General features: G+C 42.5%; 1 long non-coding RNA gene across 1 annotated transcript; it reads left to right on the top strand.

Moving 5' to 3' along the window:
- Window positions 1-1,796: 1,796 nt before the first annotated feature.
- On the top strand, window positions 1,797-18,681 carry LOC129493504 (uncharacterized). Its single transcript, XR_008661161.1, has 3 exons — window positions 1,797-1,936; window positions 6,079-6,135; window positions 18,440-18,681. It is a non-coding gene; the product is annotated as an uncharacterized lncRNA (long non-coding RNA).
- The last annotated feature ends 959 nt before the right edge of the window (window positions 18,682-19,640 follow it).

Here is a 19,640-nt window from a genome sequence, read left to right as displayed (position 1 = left end):
GAAAGGGCAAGGAGGGGGCGTGATAATACCTTCCTTCAGGCCTTATGAACAGACAGCAATGGTCACACACTGAGATGCCCACTGAAAGTTAAGACCTGGGTAACCTCACAAACAGAATAATGGGAGTGACTTTTCTGTGAGGAAGATGCTGGCTGCAGCTGACCAGCTCCAGGGCAAGGTCAGACATGGGTCCAGGAGTTTGGATATGGTGGCTTAAAGATGACCACTAATTCTTAGTCATCCAAAGGCAGTCCCTTTCCTCCCTCCTTGAATTTGGACACAAAAATTTTCTTGGGACTTCCAATTGCAGACTTTGAGAAGGACAGTTAAGCTTTCTTCCCTTGGAGGCCAATGGTTACACTGTGAGATGTCCAAGTCAAAGGAGAGGCCACATGGAGGTAAATCAAGGTGCTCTGCTCAACAGCCCCGAATGGACTCCAAGCCCACAGCCAGTATCAACTGCGACCATGTGAGACAGCCCTCTTGGTTGCTCCAGCAGAATTGAGTCCCCAGATGATTCCAGCTCTAATCAGCAACACCTGGAACGGAAGAACCACCCCACAGTGTTCAATCAACCCACAGAATCTTGGAGAGATGATAAATGATTGTTGTTTTAAGGCACTAAGCTTGGGATGGTGGGATCACTGAAATATTAGGCAAAGGCCCAGTCCTCTGAAGCTGAAGCAAAAATCAGTCACTAGTGCCAACCAAGCTCCCCACATTAGCTCATTCTGCCAACAGTTTTAGGAGCTCAAGATGCCACTTTCCTATGTGATATATATAGGATATATAGGATATAGATATATAGGATATATAGATATGTAGGAATACTATTCAGCCATAAAAAAGAATGAAATCATGTCTTTTGCAACAGCATAGATGGAACTGGAGACCATTAGCTGAAGTGAAATAACTCAGAAACAGAAAGTCAAATGCCACATGTTCTCACTTATAAGTGGGAGCTAAGCAGTGGGTACACACAGACATGCAAAGTGGAATAACAGACACTGGAGACTCCAAAAGGTGGGACAGTGTGTGAAGGGGGTGAGAGTTGAAAAATTACCCATTGGGTACAATGTTCACTATTCAGGTGACGGGCACATTAAAAGCCCAGACTTCACCACTATGCAATATATGCATGTAAGAAACCTGCACTTGTACCCCCTAAATGTATAAAAATTAAAAATAAAAAAAATCTCACTTTCCTGATAGTCCTCGTTCCTCAATTCCACCTTCAACTAACCAGTAAGCATCAGTGGAATATGTTGTCCAAGGCACTTGAGGGGACAGGGGGTGTATGGAAGACACAAGAAAATACTCCCTGCTCTCAGGAGGTTCACTTATATACCTGATAAGGCGAATATACCATCCCAACTCAGAATTTGTTCAAGCCAGAAGTTTGGATGTCATCCTCCATCCTTTGATGCCCCTCCCCATTTAACATTAACAACTAACACGTGCTCAGTACCTTTAATATGCCAGGTATCACGAATTAACTCATTTAGTTCTCAAAACCCTATTAAAATAGTATTTTTCTTTCCCATTTTACAGGTGAGGAAATTGAGGCACACAGTTATGTCACTTGCACAAGTCACAAAGCTAGTTCATGACAGAGCTAGAATTGGAATCTTGGCCAGGTAATTCCAGCTCTTTCACTCTTAACCATTCTATAGAATCAGCACCCATCTTTGAGTCAGAGTTTGAGATGCAAATACTTTACTGTATAGCCTTGATCAAATGACTTCACCTCATTGAATTAATTTTCTTCTGCATAAAATGGGGTCACCATCTGCTTTTCTAAATTGTTACAAATGGGACAGTATATGTGCCATTACAGATACCTAATCACAGCTCAATCAATCAATGCTGGTGTCTTTTTCCTTTTTCCTTCTGCAGAAAACATGCTTTACATAGGATCTCTGAACTTAAAGAATGGGTAAGCCGTGGCAATAGCTTGCTTCAAATTGAGTTCATGGTATATTAGGCAGTGGCTTCTACTGAAGAAGTTTTGCGTTGTAGCCAGGTTCTATAATCATTGTAAATATGTTGCTCTAAGGCAACAGTTGACAAACTTTTTCTGAAAAAGATCACATAGCAAATATTTTAGGCTCTGTGGTCTGTATAGTTTCTGTTACAGCTACTCAACTCTGCCCTTATAGTGTGAAAGCAGCTTAGGCGCTATGTAAAGAAATGTGTATGGATATGTTCCAATAAAACTTTATTTACAAAAGCAGGCAGTGGGCCAGATTTAGTCTATGGACTGTTTAGCCCCTGCTCTCAGGTAAGCTATAGAGGTTCTGCTGAAAGAATCTCTTCTAGTCCTGGGAAAAGATCCTGTAATTTAGGAAATTGGTAACTAGAGGGTAAAATGAAGGAGCTTGGTGAGAGTTTTTATAAGCAGTGAAAATTCTGCCAAACTATTCCCATGACTTTTGATATCCAGCATGGTATAACCCTGGCTCTATATCAAGTTTTCAATTCTGATATTGCAATTTTGAAAGCAGATTATAGAAACATAAGAACTCATTAAAAAACTCATTCAATGATCCACTTTGTAGCCTTGTGACTAATCCAGAAAGTAGAGTCTGTGTCTCTTTAGGACATAATCCTCCCTAGCAAGTTTCCTATAGAAAACTAACCCCTGGAAATAACACTAGGGGAAAAAAGTGTTCTATGGTAAAGTACGTTTGGAAAAGTTTACATATTTTATTCTCCCTCTTGGAGATTTCTAATGGATATAAACGTATTAAAAAGCTGAGAATTCCTATAGTAACAAAATCCATTAATCTTGGTTAACTCTGACTTTTACAAACTCACTTGACCACAAAAACTTAGGTTAAAATATGGGATCTGGATTCAATAAAATGAGCATAATAATACTTATCTCCTGGGGCTGCTGTGAAGAGCACGTCTGATGAAGCGTGTGCTTAGCACAGGGCCTGTGAGAGAATACAGGAAGTAGGTGTTGGCTGCTACATTAGCAGCACACTTGGGAAACGCTGGTCAAGACAATAATATACAAAGATATTCATAAACTCAATTCTTATTATAATTTTCCAAAGAGTTAGTTAATGGTATTCCATATCATATGATATAACAAGTGCTGTAATCAATCTTTTAGAAATATTTAGTTCTTGAAAGTGGAACCCCCTGAGCATGGCCTGTGTTAAAACAGGAGGTGCATGGTGACCACCTCTTTATGAGACACCAGGATCCTCAGGGAGTTCTTACTGCAGCGTGGGCAGGCGGTGGTCTGGAGGCTGAAGGCTGGCTGGATGGAAACAGTCAGACTGGAAAGGGGGATGTGGACGCTGGTGGTCTCACTCTCCTCCACAGCAGGACCCTTTCAAACCCCCTCCTACAAAGGCCAGAGGCCCCAGATATTGACACATGCCTTTAAGCCCTTGGATACTTCAAAGAAAGAAGATTAGGAGCCAGTCTCAGAACCTGTTCCCCAGAGAGATGCGTTTGTCCAAAAGTTGATATTATCGATGCGAGTAGAAGCTGAGAGGAGCGTATAATTTCTTTAATAAAAGCTGGACTGTGTTTGCTTGGGCTCCTGAGTTTTTCTGCTTCCTCCCGAGCATTCTCAGGGGCTGGGACGGCCTCCTATGATCGGCACGAATGTTTGATCAGCTATGCGTCTTCTCCAGGGCAGCTCAGATGATCCGAAAGGCTTCGGATCTCTGGTTGTCTCCAGAGTTTTCCTTCTTAAATTCTTTGTTTCCTTCAGAATTCATTATAAATGACATAATTATATCTCTTTTTCTTCTCTGATTGAGCATATTTCTCACACATGGTGATTTGCCGCTTGGATGCTGGAGGAGGCTGAGCAATGTCATATGCACCCAAAGCACTGCGTCTCCCTTCCAGAACTGCACTGCCTGCCACCCAAGCACTCCTCTCCCTTCCAGAACTCCACTGCCTCTCACTCAACACTCCTCTCCCTTCCAGAACTGCACTGCCTCTCACCCAAGCACTCCACTTGCCAGTGTCCCTCTCCAACTTTCCCCTAGTTCGGGACATTGACAGATTCCCCACAAACCCATGAGAAAGAGAAGACTGTCTGGGTCAGCAGGAAATTGAATTTCAGAAAATAATGAAGTCTTTTGCAGAGAATTCTATTTCCTAAGAGAAGACATACCACCAATTGGGATGTTACCAAAAAAAAAAAAAAAAATTGGGTATATATTGTTCCCAATATATATTTTATTTATATATGATTGCTATAATTACTTGCTTAGAAACAAACATTCTATCAGACCATGGCATTCCAGCTCCAGTGAAAATAGGAAAGGGGATTTGATAGCAAATTATCAACTGTGACAAGAGAAATTTAAAATTAGAGGCTGGGCGTGGTGACTCACACCTGTAATCCCAGAACTTTGGGAGGCCGAAGTGGGTGGATCACCTGAGGTAAGGTGTTCGAGACCAGCCTGGCCAACATGGTGAAACCCCTTCTCTACTAACAATAAAAAAAAAAAAAATTAGCCGGGTGTGGTGGCAGGTGCCTGTAATCCCACCTACTGGGGAGGCTGAGGCAAGCGAACTGCTTGAACCTGGGAGGCAGAGGTTGCAGTGAGCCAAGATCCAGCCACTGCACTCCAGTCTGGGTGACAAGAGTGAGAATCCATCTTAAAAAAATAAAATAAAATTAGAGACAGACACAAGAGAATTTGTTCATTCATTCATTCGTTTACTTCACTAATATTTATTGTGTTTCTTTCCATGCCAGGCACCACTGTGTTAGGTATGATTATGGTGGTTGAGCAATAAGAGCTTGTATTTGTGGAGCATGTATTATGTGTTAAGTATGATCTCATTTAATTCCATCAGATAGGAACCAATCCTATTATTATTATTATTCTACAGAGAAGAAAAATGTAGCTTAGTGAAGCTAAATGGCTGCCCAAATTCAGTGTAGCTAATCAGCAGCAGATCTTGGGTCTGATACTAAAGCCCCTAAGTTTGGACAAAGGGCTACATTTAAAGCAAGTAAAGTCCTTACTCTCATGGAGTTTGCATTCTAGCGGGGGAGACAGTTAATTGAAAATAGAGGCAAATTTATACACATAAATAAGCAAGATCATTTCAAATAGCAGTAAGAGCTCAAGAAAATATAAAATGGAGTGATGCGCAAGGCAGAGACAAGGTGGAGGTGCCGGGAAGATCCCCCACCCCAGTTGGACACTTGTGATGGCTGAACCAACACTCTTTGAGCCTAGTTGTTTCATCTGAAGGCAGGAACCTGGACAAGAGGCTCCTTCTGTAGCTCATTTCATTCCACAGTGGCATGGGCAGCATGGGCCGCCATTTACAACCCGTATTCTTCTTCTGTGTTCTAACATATGGAGTTTTTCCAACCCAGACAGAGCTAGACCACTAGATATGAGCAGACTCAGATGCTACCTAAATAAAAACTCACCTTTGTCCTTAAGCAAATAATCCTACACAGGACACTCAGATATGGCGGTAAACAAATGTCCAAGTGTTTCATGGAAAATACTAAAACACTCAACTTGTGGGCAGTGTTACCTTCCAAGCGACATTTGGCAATATCTGGAGGCTTTTGGGGTTGTCACAAACTGGGGAAAGGATGCTACTGGCATCTAATGGGTAGAGGACAGGGAAACTGCTGAACATCATACCTAATTCACAGGGCAGCCCCCTACAACAAAGAATTATCCGGCCCAAAATGTCACTACTGGGAAATCTCATGCTACAGTGAGATAGAGAGATAATAGATAGATAGACAGATGATAGATAGATAGACTGCCATCCTCATTTTCTGGTAAGTTTCTCTACCTCCAAAATCTGCCCCAAATTGATGGAGACAAGAGCTTTCAACAATTTTTTACTAAAACTTTCCATCAAAAGTCCAACCCAAAAAGCAAGGTCAGGAAGGCTCCCACATTTAAAATGATCTCACACAGCCATCAGAGAAAGAGAGGGACTCCCTTAAAGATGTTGAGAGAGAGACAATGTCTAAATCTTTACATGCATAAAATTGATAATACAAAACATACCTCTATTAGGTTCTTTCTTAATTGAAACAATGCTTTCTTTCATCCCTGCCAGGAAGAAGAAAAATCGTGTTTCCAGCTTGGGCTGCTGTTTCATCTGTTGGCCTTGCTTGTGAGCTAAGCCAAGTTTCATTAAAAATTATTGGTCTCATAACTTTTTTTGTTTTTTCCTTTAAAGAGTCCCATATGGAACCAATATTATGATAGGATTGTAGCTGCATAAAGCCATTGGGCATTTTGACCCACTCTCTGCTTCTTGGTAGATTCTAAGTACAGATCTAATTGTTTTTTCCTCCAAGTATTAAGCAAACATCTCTGCAAACAAATCCAAATTTAGAAAGTTCGATTGAAGAAATGGAGCAGCAAATCTAGTCAACTCACAGAAATCTTTCTTCTCCTCTCTTGCTCTGTCTCCAAGGGAACCTCTACACCTTCTTTTTTAAGGTGCCAGCCATCTTGAGCTCTTGTCTGATTAAGAAATTCTCTGGTAGAACCAGAGCATCTGCAAAAGCGTAAAATATGATCACAGCCTTTGCACAAGTATTTTAACAACCCAACCTTATGATAGGTTATATTTCATTGACTTGGAAGAAACACTGCATTATCTGGGAAAACAGCACAGATGTTGCCTAATAAACATTTTGGTTTATGCATTGTATTAACCTCATGAAACATTTATGCAAATCTCACATTAACAAAAGGTAAAAGAACCATTCTATGTTATGAAGCATACAACAGGATGATGTTTGTCATGTTTTTGTTTTTGTTGTTGTTGTTTCACCTTGGTATTTTATGGGTGTGTTTGTAACTCTTGGGGTTTCTATTTAGGAGGACACGAGGGCATTGCAGATTTTCATCTCTTCTGTTTTCAGTTCTGTTATCATCCCTTCCAGCTGACTTCACATTTTATGATGCTAATGGGGGGTGTGTGGTTTTGAGTTTCTCTCCTGTCAGCTGGTCAGTGGGTCTGAGGGATATATTTAATAGAATCTGACAGCTGATGGAACTGGCCTCATTGAAAGAGGATTTGATATGTGGAGTGAATGTGGCGACCCTGAAATCGCCGTAATAACGGCCATTATTATTCTGCCTCTCACAGCCAATATAACTCTCCCTCTTGTACACACCAGTACATGTGTATAAAAGACATGACTTATGGATGGCTTCTTCCGTATACTGATCTGAGGTCCATTTAGATAGCATGTCAAAACAGATTAACTGTCTTATCCTGCCACAAAATTAAGGGGGGGGAAGAGAACTTTACACAACTCTGCCCAACATATGCACTCTGTGCCCATAAACAAAGCCAGCACAGAAGGGGCACAGATCGTCTCTGGGTGGGGGTTAAGAGAATCAGGCACCCAGAAAAGCTGCAGGCTCACCCAGTTAAGGTGCCTGCTCCAGTGAGGACCCGAGGGCACTGCCTGAGATATGGTGAGGGCAGCTGGAGCCACAGGTGGGAACCTACCTCCTGAAAGGCTGGTGCCATGCTTTACCTGTGTGCATCTGCCTGGGATGTTGGGGTGGGTGTTAGCTCACCTCGGCCCTGCTGAACTGGACTCGCTGTTGAAGTCAACATCTCAGCCTGCATCCTGGCAACCTGAAGCAGCCACATTCTCTGCCAAACCTGCCTGCTTACTGAAGTCCGCTAACACTTATTGTGTGCTTGTTTCATGCTACACTTTACCTGTAGAGACTCTTTTAATCTTCCCAAGAACCCTAAACTGTAGATATTATTATTATTAATTATGATTATCACCTCCATTTTACATATGAAGAAACTGAGAGAAAGGCAAACTAAGTAACTGGTCTCAAGTCACAGCTAATAATTGATGGAGCCAGGATGGAATCTCAGCCCATCAGAGCCCATTGCCATAACAGGGACAGTCCTCTTCTGCTTCTGTTTGTCCCCCAGCCAACAAGAAGTATGTGTGAGTGTGTGTCTGCATACACGTGCATATGCACGTATAAAAATTCTTAGACACAAATGTTCCCCTAGAAATCACCTGGCCAACCCCTTAGCTGCAGCCAAATCCCCACTCAATCAAGAAAGTTACTGCGTTTTTTCCTCTGTAAACCAGACACCTCCCATCCCATGGGCTGGCACAAAGACAAGGGGAAAACCTGTGTGCACCTAGCACAGCCCCAGGCCTGGGAGGTTGGCCGGGAAGCACTCACCTCTCCTGTCCTTCATTTCCAACCTCAGAAACCCACCCCTGTTCCCTGCCTCCTGTCAACGAGCTGACCTCCCCATCTTCAGCCATGCAACAGTGCTGTCTGAGGTTATCATTTCAGGCAATGATATCAGAAGCAGTTGATTCCACATTTCCAAAAATAATCCTTTTATTTATCCACTGTCATCTTCTGGCAAAAAAAAAAAAAAAGAAAAGGAAAGGAAAATGGCTGCAGAGAAGCCAGCAGATGTGTCCAGGGTACCTGAGGAAAGCAGGCCAGATGCTAGGAGATATCCTCGTGGCTGTCAGTGTTTAAATTACATAGAGCTGGTACTTTTTAGGTCAGAAGCATAAAACCTGCTATTGATCTTGAGCAATGCGTCCAATTTTGAATGTCTGTTAAAGCCCCAGGCACTTCAATGCCACATAATCAATATTTCTTTTCGTTCTTTTTTTCTTTTTTTGTTGTAGAAAATGTATGGGTTTGTTTACCCTTCCTGCAGGCATCCAACCTGGCCTTTTATTCCTGCTCAAGTAGGACATGCAGCCTGCTGGGGACCCGCTGCTCAAATCCTCCATCTGCAGGACTGCCGCCCTGGGACTCATGAATAATGGAAGTGCAGTACCCACTCCTTACAGCCCAGACGACTTTCCAGGAGCAGGCTGTACCCTGAAAGTAACCAAGGAACAAGGGGCAAGGAGACAGAGAGAGATGGGGAAATGTGAGATCATGTTTAGCTCATTGTAGACCCTAAGATAAGACAGTACGTGCAATCCTGAAATTTACAGTAGAAAAGGGCCTGGGAGATTATCTGGGGGAAACATTCCCTTTCAATTTGCAGATGGAAAAATTGGCCAAGGCTCCTTATGCCTGGGTTGTTGAAATGGTCCAGGGAACATGAGCTGGGCCATATGGAATATGGGTTAAACTTTGATCTCTGTTAAGAAAAGGGTTTCAGGTCGACCAGATGACCATAGCAGTCTTTCTATTCTGACTCTGAGGACAACCTAGTAAGCAAGTCAACCAGGTAAGCTGGTGTGATTCGAAGCTACAAGGCCATTGCATCCCTGACTAAAGGCCTGGTGGTTGTGTCTGTGGTGGTGGTTTTGAAGAAGTGTCTTCTTCTACGGGCTGCTACATAGATTTGGCCTTGAAGGATGAAGAGCAGAGAGAAGTGAAACTGGTGAAGTGTAAGGGGTGGGGACAGAGGTAAGAAGACAAAATCACAAGTGGTGCAAAGGCAGAAGTGAGAAGCAGCATGGTGCATTGATGGTCTTGCAAATGGTTCACATGAGCAGCAGAGCAGAGGGTGTGGAGGCAGCAAGAGAGACAGCATCACAGGAGCCTGGCCTTGTCCTGCACTGAGGAGTTTTCAACTCTTGGCTTTGAAGCCTTTTGAATCAGGCAGTGATACAATCAGTGTTGCACTGGAGAAAGTTCATGTTGGCTGGAGGGCAAAGGATGGATTGCAGGAAGCAAGACTGGGGTCAGGGAGCCAGACAGCAGATTACTCCAGAGGCCAGGCAGACCCTGATAATGGCCAAACCAGGAAGGAGCAGGTCGGGGGATGGGTTTCTCATATTCACAAGGAGGCTCTACAGGATTGGAGGAGGGTCTGGATAGATAAAGTGATGGGAAGATCACAGTGGCAGGCAGGGTCACTTAAAAATTCTAGCACTACATGTGAATTGTTGTGGTTTACTGTGTGACTTTTGACAAGTCACTTAACTTCTCTGAGCTTCAGTTTCCTTACCTATAATGTGAGAATAACATGGGGATTTCATGATTAAATGAGGTAATACATGAAAATGTTTTCCATAGGGCCACCATGTAGTAAACCTTCATGGTTTAGAAGGTGACACCTGACTTCTGTTATATTATTGATCATGTAGAGAGTATCCAATGAGACATGATGTGTTTTGAAGTAGCATCATCTTTTTTTTTTTTTTTTTTTGACAGAGACTCCCTCTGTCACCTAGGCTGGAGTGCAGTAGCATGATCTTGGCTCACTGTAACCTCTGCCTCCTGGGTTCAAGTGATTCTTCTGCCTCAGCCTCCTGAGTAGCTGGGAGTACAAGATCACACCACCATGCCTAGCTAATTTTTGTGTTCTCAGTAGAAGTAGCATCATTTTTAACCCAGTCTTGAAATAGATAGCTTGAGTCATAAGCCGTTTCCAGGAAGCATGCTGGAGTTACTTCTCTAGTGCAGGAAGACAACAACATAAGCACATACCTGTCTATTTCCCAGATTCCCCAGAAAATGACCAACTGTATATAAAAATAAGAAAAAACTTATCCATACTGGGTATTAGCAAAGGGTGGTATTTATAGGCCAGGAGGTCTGAGGAACGTCTGTTAGATACACAGCAGATGGGCCAGATTGAAGAACTCATTATTTCCAGAATGGGAAGGAGTGGTCTGTTTGATAGAAATTTCAAAACTGTCTTTGCAGATCCTCACCAACAGCCCTGCTGTGGTGAAAACTGGAGGTGAGAGTGGGCTAAAGCCTCTAGAACTGGTCAGTGCCATGGATAAGAGGCCATGGTGCCAGGGACACAGTGAAGGGGATCCCAGACCAGCAATTCCTTGGGACTAAACCCTGAAGCCAACTTCCACCCAAGCCTGGGTCAGGGCACAGCCCCAGCAGACTGCTGGCGGCTGAGCTTTAGTAGACATGCATTCTCATCTTCACAGCATCCCAGATCCTCTTACTCTAGTAACGACTCTGATTTTGAACTTGGAGTCAACCCTTCTCTTCATTCTGAGTCCACATGGTCTGGAAGGATCTCCAGGATGAGGTTCTTGACCCAGGTCTGGTCAATCCAGCACAAAATGGACCTTGACACAGTGATTGATTCAGGAATGGTCTCACCATCCAGGGTGGTCCAATCAGAACAGCTCTCAAAAGTTTAGTGCGAGTCCATCATAAGATATGACTTCACAACACAAGCGTGGCTACAGCCAGATAGAGAGATCTGAACAAGACTGGCAAGGAAGTGGAGAAATTGAACCCTTAGACACTGCTGATGTGAGTGTAAAATAGTATTGCTGCTTTGGAAAACAGCCAGTTTCTCAAAAGGTGAACTATATCACCCTGCAATTCCACTCCTCAATACCTACCCTAGAGAAATGAAACCAAATGTTCACATAATGCACACTAATGATCCCAGCAGCACTGTAATAGACAAAAGGTGGAAACAAACCAAGTATCTTTCAACCAGTGAATGTATAAACAAAATGTGATGCATCCATACAATGGAGTATTATCAGCCATGAAAAGAAAGAAGATTCAGGCACATGCTGCAACATAGGTGAACCTCTCAAACATCATGCAAAGTAAAAAAAGCCCAGTGCAAAAGACCACCTATTGTATGAAATGTCCGGAACAGGCAAATCCATAGAGACAGAGAGTGGATTCGTGGTTACCTAGGGCTGGGAGAAAGGAAGATGGGGAGTGACTGCTAATGGGAATGGGGTTTCTTGTTGAGGTGATGAAATTTTTTTTAAATTGATTGTGCTGATGGTTGTATAATTCCATGAATATAGTAAAATCACTGAATTTTACTTTAAGTGGGTGAACTGTATGGTACGTAAATTACATCTCAATAAAGCTCTTATTAATTTAAAAAAATGTTTAGTGGAAACCAAGGGAAAGATCCAAGCTCTATGCTGTTGGAATTGAGCTGATGGGAGGAGGAGGGGTGAGGCTGGAGCTGTTGTAGCCACTTTATCACCCAGAAGTTTTAGAGGCCACTACAGTGAGCCCAAGAATCAATCTAACACAGCAGGAAGCACAAGTGATAGAAACTGGATTCTCAAGGATGTTGTTTTGACTTTAAATTCAGCTGTACTTGAAACCAGAACTACGCCTCGGTTTCCCTCCCTCAGTTACCTCCCTCTAAGTTGGGCTTTGTGTTCACAATAGAAAGACCCCCATTGCAAATACCAAACACAGAAAAGGAACCTTGAGCAGGGAGTCCCAACTTCCCGCCACTGCTCCCTTCCAGGCTGACCTCCTTACCCTGGCCTCTTCTAGCTCTCTCTTCTTCCTTCAGCTTCTAGATCTTCGAGTCAGCCAAACAGAACTCCATCCAGTTTAATCCATTCCATTCTCCCATTGTCCTGGCCTGAATTATTCACACAGGGACCCACACAATCTGTGACAGAACTCCTAGCAATGGGTTAATGGAGAGAAGCAAACAAAGAAAAATCACAGGCATATGAGAACACAGAACTGTTCACAACAAGGAGGACCACAGGTGCCTCCCAACTGACTTGAGTTACTGCAAGATGCAAGAGAAAAATTTCCAAGTCTGTTAATTCAAGTTGTCAGGAGGAATCAAGAAGAAACTGTGGCTTCCATTTTCAGAGAGCAATTCGAGTTTATCTGTTTACTTCCCTTGCCTCTCCAAACCTTATTATGACCAAATTAAAACACAAAAAATGAAAAGAAAGACAGACAGACAGACAGACAGAAAAAGAAGAAAGAAAGAAAGAAGAAAGAAAGAAAGAAAGAAAAAAGGAAAGAAAGAAAGAGAAAGAAAGAAGAAAGAAAGAAAGAAAGAAAGAAAGAAAGAAAGAAAGAAAGAAAGAAAGAAAGGAAGAAAGAAAGAAAGAAAGAAAAGAAAGAAAGAAAACCTCTATCAGCACTAGAAACTAAGCCATGGATAACCTAGAAACTTGAGTACTTTTCTTTAAAGGATGTGATGGAGAAGGAAAGCGGTTGAATGAAGGCTGCCATCTAATGCAGGCATGGAAAGGGCCCCCGCAGAAGTGGAGGGGATCCCCAAGAGCTGCAAAAGCTCCTCAACCTTGGGTTCATGTTATTTACTATGGTGGACCCCAGGGTAATTTGTATGGGGCAGATTAAAGGACTTGAGGAATTGTCCCACTGCCCCGATAGGAAACAGCCAAGAGCACCACTCACACCAGGCTTCACATGGTGTATATAGTGTGGGAAGGAAAAAAACAACTATTGCTAAGGAGACTCAATGAAAGCAAGGATTTGCTGCCCTGATTTGGGGCTATTAGTACAGTCATGGCAGAGAAGTACATGCTCAGGACAATAATAAACCTTCCTGCCATATTGATGCAGGACAGGCCAGCCCCTAAATTGAGGCTTAGCCCAGGAGGTTTCTTGGCCTCCCCCAGGAAAGAATTCAAGGGCAAGACAGTGGTGTTAAACAGCCACTTCTATTGAAGCAGCAATGTACAGTAGAAGACAGGCTGCCTTATAAGCTGTGTGCCCAGAGTAGCAGCTTAGAAGTGCCACTGTACTCATAGTTATACCCAATTTTAATTATATGCAAAATAAGGGGCGGTCCATGCAGAAATGTCTAGAATGAGGGAGGTAACTTCTGGGTTGTCAAGTGTTGCCATGAAAAGGGAGGGGTATCTCCTGGGCGTTGCCATGACACTGGTAAACTGACATGGCCCACTGATGGGTGTGTCTTACGGGGAGGTGCTTCTGGCCCTGATCTGTTTTAGCTAGTCCTCAATTAGGTCTGATGTCCAAGCCCCACCTCCAGAGTTGAGTTCTGCCTCCTGCCTCAATAGGAGAGTAAATGGAGCTCTCACTGGAAAGGCTAGGTGAGGACGACCAGGACAGGGTCCCGAGCAGTGGACTGAGCAAATCTCAGCCCTGCAGATGACTGCGGATGCTGCTGCCCCAATGCCTGCACAGGGTGAAAAGAAACTGCCAGGAAATTGTGCATTTTCCTGCTGCACCTTCCCACTCACCCACTTTCTGTTCCTCATAGTCAACTGAACCTCCAAACTAGAAAAACACCTACAGAATAGACCGAGAAGTCCTTTTCTCTTCTGTGAGTAACATATTTAAATAGGTTTCTAACAGAATCTTTCTCAAGTTGTAATAGTGGATCAACAGGTTTCCCTCTGCAAATATGTACAATAAAAGAAAACGTAACAGAGGTAGGAAAAGTTTCTGTGATTTAAAAAACAGAGCTTATTTCGAGAAATCAAAACATATACTCTCTCATGATGTAAAACTACACCAATAAACAAGGGTAAAAGTGATCTCTAATTTTGGTATTTCCCATAAGATTAGAGATATTGTTTCTTTTAGTGGAAAGCCCTGAAATCCAGAAAGACAGTTTCCCAGTGAAAAGCATAATCATGGAAACGTTCTAGTGTTTTTAGGGCAATAGAGAGCAGATTGAATAGAACAGAAGACAGAATCTGTGAATTTAGAAGTGAGCTCAAGGAACCCTCCCAGAATCAGTGAAAAGACGACAAGAAATGGAGAAAATAAGAAAAGAGAGAGAGAAAGAAAAAAGGAGAGAGGAAGCTAGAAAGGAAGCTACAGATCAACTCTCCATGTAAGATTTTAAATGGTGGCAACAGAGCAAATGAAAGAGAAAAAGTAACTCAAGATATGACAGAAAATTCCCCTGAGCTGAAGCAAGACTTGTGTCTGTAGAATCTAAAGGCAAACTGCCCCGGCAGGCTGTTCACCTGCTTTTGCAAATAAAGTTTTATTGGAACATAGCCATGCCTGCTCATTTATACATTGTTTCTGGTGGCTTTTCTGCTATAACAGCAGAATTGCATGCTGGGCACTACAGACCCTATGACCTACTTAGAAAGCTGTATGGCCTTCTAAGAAAAGATCTGCTATCCCCTCTAAGAGTTCTTTGATGCATACATGGCTAAAATGTTTGCATTTCAAGGATAAAAAATTTAAAATCCTATAATCATTTAGTCCTCTGGGGTGTAGGGTAGAAATACCCAAATTACCTTCAAAAGAAGAAAGAAAGAAATTTCACTAGGTCACACTTCTTAGCAAATTCTAAGATAAAATGTTATCAAAATCCAAAAACTTTCAGAGGATTGAGATTGAGAACTAAGACTATATGCAGCCAAGGTGCCATTCTTGTATATTCGTAATCTTTTTTGTGCTTCCACTCCTAGGGTGGTGTCTGCAATCCCAGTCACAGCCCTCCGAAAGTGTGCAGGTAATCTTATCAGGACAGATTCATAAACAACATATGTTGTGACTATTACTTCTTGAAAACAAAAATCACCAAAGAAATGCTCCAGGTGGCTGAAAAATGAAGCAAAATAAATAATTCAGATATGAGAAAAAGCAATATAAAAGAAACAGTGCTTACACAGAACCCAAAAATTTCAAGTTAATTTCTTAATAATTGCAGTTAACATGATTATAAAACAATGCAAGTGTCAAAAAATAATTCTGGAAAGAGATGAAGACCAATGTAAAAGTATATTAATTATAATATTCTTATTCTAAAAGCCAGATGGGGCTGGAAAGGGAATTGGTGATGCTAGTACTGGTAATTATAGCTTCCATTTTTAGAAGTTACTATGTATTAAGCACAAAAATAATGCTGATATAAATATTGTTTTTCATAAATCTTTGTACATATCTTTAATATTAATTCCTTAGCACAAATTCTTAGAAGGTGAATGCTGGGTCTGAGCATTTAAAAATCTTTCAACACAGTGAAATTTGAACTCTCAATAGAAATATGTAAGTGTTCATTTCTCTGTACTCTTGCCAATGACAATTATTATCATTTTGCTAGTTATAATTGTGAAAATAATGTATGAAAAAGTATGGAAGTTTGAAAATTTTTGTACAAACTAGAGCAAATTAAGGTTATTTGATATAGTACTATAACTTTCACTCACTTGTGTTCTGATATACTTCTCAAATAGAAGAGACCACCACTCTATTTATTTTCATTTCTCATGAAGGTACTAGGTGGCATGTTTTTGTGGCATATAAATGTCAATTTTTTTTTTTTTGAGATGGAGTCTCACTCTGTTGCCCAGGCTGGAGTGCAGTGATGTGATCTCGGCTCACTGCAACCTCCACCTCCTGGGGTTCAAGCGATTCTCCTGTCTCAGCCTCCTGAGTAGCTGGGATTACAGGCATGTGCCACCACGCCTGGCTTTTGTATTTTTAGTAGAGACGATTTCACCATGTTGGCCAGGCTGGTCTCAAACTCCTGACCTCAGGTGATCTGCCCACCTCAGTCTCCCAAAGTGCTAGGAACACAGGCGTGAGCCACCATGCCTGGCCATAAATGACAATTTTAAGGGGATATAAAATTTTTTATTTGGAGACAACATTGATGAGAATTGAGGGCCATTAAATAATTAATAGCAAGTCCCCAAAATGAGATTCTCTGCAGCCATTAAAAGTCATATTCAGAAAAACTATTAGAGGTGTAAGAAGTTTCTGGAAATATAATACTGAGTGAAAAATAGTTTATAGGCTACAATCCCAATTCTGAGGTTAAAAAGCATATACCATGTACAAATAATGAGATAAGCCAGACATTAACAAGGATGGTCTTTAAGAGATGACAATCCAGAAGAAGGGGTTTCTTCTTTATTCGTTTCTGTATTTTCTAAGTTTTCTACTCAAACATTTTAATACATAGAGAAAAACAGATATCTTATAAGTAAGCTAGAAGTTTTTGTCTGTTTCCCTGGCAACTAGGGCAGTATCTGGCTCCCAGGAGACACTTCTGTCAATGCCCACTGAATGAATGAGTGAGTAAATGAATGAGTAAAAGACTGTGTATTTCCCCTAGGCAGAATCCCCTTTCCTGGGGCATCTAAGATCTCCTGGTTTCTGCAGGCCTGGGATCCTGCCCCTATCAGCTTGCTTCCCAATGTCAGCTGCTTAGCTGCTTTGACCCTCACCCATGTCCCTGTCTGGATCTCCGCAGCATCCCCACAGTGGGGGCCTCTCCAGGTCACCTGCTTCATCTGCTAGGCCTGGGCCCCATATCTCCATCACTAAGGCCCACCAAGTTGGTCTTGACTTTGCCAGTTCTTCTTCCTTCTGAGCTAGAAAACTCCTTTGGAAAAACTTCTTGGCCAAGGACATGACACCTTGGGAAACTGATCCAGGCAGTCAACAAAGCTGATGTCATCCGGATAACACCAGGATCACACTGAGCTCCCCTTCCCAGTTGATTGATTTCCTTGCAAGGAATGTTAATTTGTAAAAATCATGAATAGATTTGTAGTCTGAATTGGCCCTTAAGAACAGAGCTGTAAACACCAATGTGATGTAATGGCTGGTTCTATTCTGATTTGTCAGTGACAATGTTTTACCAGTACTCAAAATGTCTCAAATATCACCCCTGCTTACATGGGAGTTTGAGTGAGGAAGAGACTGTTGGACTGTTTGCTCTGGTTGAATGAGACTTAGCAGGTTGGTATAACACATTTTGTCCTATCAAAAATAGCTGAGATTACATAAGCATAACCTCTCCCCAGAGCAAATATGCATTTGAGAGGCAGTGAAACATACATAATTATAGATGTAAAACACTAAAAATAGGCTCTGTGCCACACACAGGCAGCTGAGAGCGTGGGACTCGAGTGCAATGCTGCCACGTATGGCAATATTAATAGGAGTTGTGGCACCATCCCAGGTGGCCCAGTGAGGCGATGCAGAGCTATTACAGACAGGAAAAGACAGAGAGATTTAAAATGTTTGTGTGCAAAGAAGGTTGCTGCTTATTTGAGCCTGTCAAAGCCTGTTCCAACTGACTGTGGTCTTCTCCCAGGGGACAGGAAATAAGAAGTCATCAAACAACCATGATTGTTACATTGTTACCTCTTATTGTATTCTTATTATAACTAGTCAGTATGAATAATAATAGTAGCTTGTGCTTAAAAGTATGTGCTGTATTTTTCGAGGGATTTTCACTTCTACAGTTATTCAATTCAACCAGTCTATATTAAGGGCTGTTTCAAGTGGGCTTTGCTATATAACACAACTGTCCCACAAAACTTGACGACTTAAATCAACCAGAATTGCTTTACAATTGTTGGCTGTGTGATTTTCTGCTTGTCTCAGCTGGAAGGTCCCAAGACGCCCTCAGGCACATGTCTAGCAGCTGTGCTGGGACACTTGACTGGACACCCTGATGCTCCTCCCTGGGGCCTCTCGTCTTCCAGAAGGCTAGACCAGTTTCCTGATCTGAGGTTTCTGGGCAGTGCTTCAGGACAGCCCCAGTGAAAGTTGCACTGTCTCTTAAGGTCTAGTTGCATGATGTCACCTCCACTGCATTCTTCTGGTCAACGCCACTCGCAAGGGTCAACCCATATTCAGCAATGAGAAAATAAACTGCACCTCTCGATAGGAGGAACTGCAAAATTTTGTAGGAGTATTAAATTGAAGACAGCAGGGCTAAGCTAGATATTGACTTACGTCATCTCATTTAATTCTCACAGGAACCCTGAATGGAAAGGAATGCAACGCACACATTTTGGATACAGAAAGTGAGATTCAGAGAGTTTAAACAACTTTCCTAAAGCCACACAGTGAGAGAGTCGATCTGAACTGAAGATTGTTTGACATCAAAGCTCATTTTTTTCCCTAAATGTCAGCATTCTTTCCTGATTTATTAATTTGATTTCTGTCCTCCCCTCATGGAAGTTAATTAAAGGAATGCAAGAACCTTTTAGCAAATCTCCAGGGTAGCTTCTGTGTTGATCATTGTTCCACAATCTCTTTTAAACCCAATCCCCACCAACCCTTTAGATCTGTTTCTATTAGGCCACATCCCAGAGCTGCACAGATCAGGGGAGAGAGAGCTCGCTACTAAGGCAAGTCCTCTGTCAAATGCAACAGGGACGAGGAACCCATGCGCTCGCCTGTGGTTTACTATGTGCCAGGAACTGTGTGGATTGCTTAACAAAAATCAATTTAGCTAATCCGCTAATCCTCATAGTAATGACACAAGGCAGGCAGGGTTTTTTTTTTTTTTTTTTTTTTTTTTTGTTCGTTTGTTTGTTTTTGGAGACTGAGTCTTGCTCTGTCGCCCAGGCTGGAGTGCAGTGGCACGATCTCCGCTCACTGCAAGCTCCGCCTCTCAGGTTCACACCATTCTCCTGCCTCAGACTCCGGAGTAACTGGGACTACAGGCGCCCGCCACCACGCCCGGCTAATTTTTTTTGTGTTTTTAGTAGAGATAGAGTTTCACCGTGTTAGGCAGGATGGTCTCAATCTCCTGACCTCGTGATCTGCCTGCCTTGGCCTCCCAAAGTGCTGGGATTACAGGCGTGAGCCACTGCACCTGGCCTGTTTTGTGTTTTTAATCTCTTTTGCAGATGAGGAAACTGAAACAGGTCAGTAAGTTGTAGAACTGGAATCTGAAACCTGAGCCATCGGACTCCAGAGCTGATGGTCTTGCCTGCCTCACTTGCCAGCCTCTCCAATCATAAAGGAACTTCAAGCAGAGAATGGGAGAAGTTGTGGCCAGTGTGACCCCGACTCTCATTCCAAGGCCCTCTTCATCACCAGCACCTTCTCCTTTCCTCAACCCACCTCAGATCTGAACGATGAGTTCCAGTTTTGCAGTACCAGAGACTGAGGTGCAAGGCAGTTAGATGCGTCTCTGCAAGTTTCCTGAGATGGTGATGGCAGGTGGCA

The sequence above is a fragment of the Symphalangus syndactylus genome, chromosome 11 (genome assembly GCF_028878055.3).
Source record: "Symphalangus syndactylus isolate Jambi chromosome 11, NHGRI_mSymSyn1-v2.1_pri, whole genome shotgun sequence".
Classification (NCBI taxonomy): Eukaryota; Metazoa; Chordata; class Mammalia; order Primates; family Hylobatidae; genus Symphalangus; species Symphalangus syndactylus.
The sequence above is the reverse complement of the archived record's forward strand: the minus strand, read 5'-3'. Positions and strand labels throughout refer to the sequence as shown.